Raw genomic sequence first — 2,968 nt, 5'->3', positions numbered from 1 at the left:
GCCTATGTAGATAACAATACCAGGCAATATGGGACACCTGGCCTTACTTAGGTGGTATAGAGCCTGACTGGGTCTTTCAGAGCAGGAAGCCATCCACCTGGCTGATCACACCAGGGTCCCTTAGTAAGGCCTGCTCCAATCATGCCCGATATTTGAATAGCCTTTTCCAGTTTACCAAGCGTCTTTTCAAACACCAGCACGTTTAATACTGACAATATCCCTGTGATGTCAGCGCAGTTAGTATCTCTGCTTTACAGATGGGGAAGTTGAGGCTCAGAGAGGTGAAATGACTTGCCCAAGGTCACTTGGCCCTCTGCTCTGACCCTGCGTATTGAAGGAGGGGCAAAGTGAGAGTTAGCAAGAATCTGATAGACCAAAGTAAGATTTCCCCACTTCTCTTTCTGTCTTATTACAGCCCAAAGGCAGTAATAGACTCATGCATGATGTTTTTGCCCTGATGTTTTTGCCATATATGGTCCAAGGGTTTTATTTTTCAATGAGAGCATAGGCGTAAAAAATTGGTAAAATGCCATCAAGTTAAAACAACAAAGAGGAAACGATCTCAAAGTTTTTTAGTCAAGATCATGTTAATTTACAATCGGAACCATTTACATCATTTTTATTCCCCTTTTAGGATCTTTGCACTCAAGGAGCTTGCAGTCTAGTTGCATAGGGAAAGCACACTCATGCTCATTGTGGCAGATCTTATGACCTGGGATGCATGGTACCAAAAAAGAGACAACCCTTAGCTACCTCAGGGCTTTCTCTGAAGCCGAAGAAGGTCACTCGGCTGTGACAGGTATGGCCTGGAGGACAAAGGTGGGGGAGTTGAAGCCTCCAAGGAGACAGGACTCCTTGGCCACAGGCCCCAGCCTCTCCTCTTTATTAGGACAATGCTCGGCACGCACTCCGTGGTTCCTCAGAGGGTCCCCGTGGGTGTGAGGTTTATAATGCGTCCTTGGCTGCTTTTCTTTCTTCCACTGTCCACTGGGGGGCACACTGGCTTTGAGGGGGGCGGGTCAAGGGAAGGCCATTCTAGGAGACCTGGGACCATGGTGAGCTGGAGCTGCAGGTTTGGAAAAGAGCCAAAAGAGGGCTGCTTGGCTGGAGTAGAAGGTAGACTAGGGCAAGGAGATGGGTTTTATTTTATTTATTTATTTATTTTTTAATTTTTTAAAATGTTTATTTATTTTTGAGAGAGAGAGACAGAATGCGAGTGGGCTAGGGGCAGAGAGAGAGGGAGACACAGAATCCGAAGCAGGCTCCAGGCTCCGAACCGTCAGCACAGAGTCCGATGTGGGGCTCCAACCCACAGAGCTGTGAGATCATGACCTGAGCCGAAGTCAGACGCTCAACCGACTGAGCCACCCAGGCGCCCCAAAGAGGTGGGTTTTAGACGGGGGGGCAGACTGGGGTGTGGCTGTGTTGGGCCTTGAGCGCAGGTGGCTTTCTTTGCTCGCGATTCTATTACAGGTGGTGGCAATGCTTTTATTTGGAGTCAGGCTGCGGAGGGAATTCTTTTTCCATTGCAAACATTTTCCTGGTGAATTTTTTTTTTTTTCTCATGTGTCAGTACTTTTAATGTTGTGTGCATCAAATCATAGTAACAAGATGACTATAAACAAGGTGCTGTCCCTCTATTTTCATGCACAGCCCAACAGGTTACAGTGAACCCAGTTTAGATTCCACCATCAAGTGTGGCTCTCCCATTAGTTTACCTTGTGACGGGTCATTAAGAATATCTTCAAATCTGATAGTCTCATAATTACCCCTCAAAATATCCAGTGAGAGGTGTGAGCTTGGAGGAAATGGAAGACGCTGAACCTGCTACATTGCCTGGAATTCCGTTTGTAATTCGAGCAGAGCAAACAGACCCTGGATGATCCTCAGGGGGGAAAAATTCATTTTATCTTGGTTGAGCTGGAAATTTCTTTTCCTGATCATTCAAGAGGATGACAAGGCAAAAGTTCACTTTTCACACAAGGAAGACCTTTTCGAAGATGATCATGACTTTCCAAAGGTCCACTTGCTGAGAGTTCAGTGACTGGAATACTGTCCTTTAGCAGAGATCCAAGTTCTCTGGCATTTATCTTCAACTTGCTCTGTGAACAGCCTCTCAGCCCGGCCCCACTGCTCACCTTTTCCTGGTGAATTGTTAAGCCCAGATTTACTAGTTGGAGAATCTGATTTTTCCCTTCCTGTCCCTTCCTTCTGGCCGAGGAGCCTCCTTCCCTGTCAGGTTCCCCTGTCTCAATTTCCTCCAGTTTTCATCGTGCGTTAGTCCTTTCTTCATTCAGACAATGTGGGGCTTTCAGAAAGGATTCGGCAAAATGCCCTCTTAGTGTATTGGCATCTGTGTCTGCACCTGTGATGCCTTCTTAAGGTAAGTGCTGAGGGCAAGGTGCCTGAGTGTTGGCAATACCTCTCAGAACATTCTAGGTGCTTGGCAATCAGACAGTACCACTCAGGGGTTGAGTTCCAATCTCATTTCTTGAGAGGGCCAGGAGGCTCACAAGGGTCTCACAAGGGTGCAACCGCCTGACATTTTTTCCTTGCTCTCCTGGGACCCAATTACTGACCTGGCTGTCGCATCATAGCTGATCCATTGGCTCACTCACCTGCTGTGATCTTGGGAAGCCCAGCACAGTAGTAGTCAAATTGTTAGAGTCTATGAACTTTCTCAGTTTGGCAAACAACCCCAGGAACCTGCTTTTCCTGTCAGCGTCAGTCAGCAATACTTTTGGCTAATCACCCACCCTGCATGCGTGCGTAGTACTTGCTAGATTGCAAAGCACTTACGTGTGCATCAGCTTGCTTTCTCATCTTTAGCTAAGCAGGGCAACTATTGTTTCCATGTTATAAATAGACGTGGAAGTTGGGTGACTTTCCCAAGGTGACATAACTGGTTAGCTTTGCAGAGGGAATTGGAAACCAGGGCTAACTTACCACTAGACCCCCTGCTAAGGGA

The 2,968-nt window shown here is 47.0% G+C and overlaps 1 pseudogene; it reads right to left on the bottom strand.

The window, feature by feature from the left end:
- Positions 1-1,616: 1,616 nt before the first annotated feature.
- Positions 1,617-2,592, bottom strand: LOC106966562 (proteasome maturation protein-like; annotated as a pseudogene).
- Between the last annotated feature and the right edge of the window lie 376 nt (positions 2,593-2,968).

The sequence above is a fragment of the Acinonyx jubatus genome, chromosome B1 (genome assembly GCF_027475565.1).
Source record: "Acinonyx jubatus isolate Ajub_Pintada_27869175 chromosome B1, VMU_Ajub_asm_v1.0, whole genome shotgun sequence".
NCBI lineage: Eukaryota > Metazoa > Chordata > Mammalia > Carnivora > Felidae > Acinonyx > Acinonyx jubatus.
Note: the sequence above shows the minus strand (reverse complement) of the source record. Positions and strands in the feature narration are given on the sequence as shown.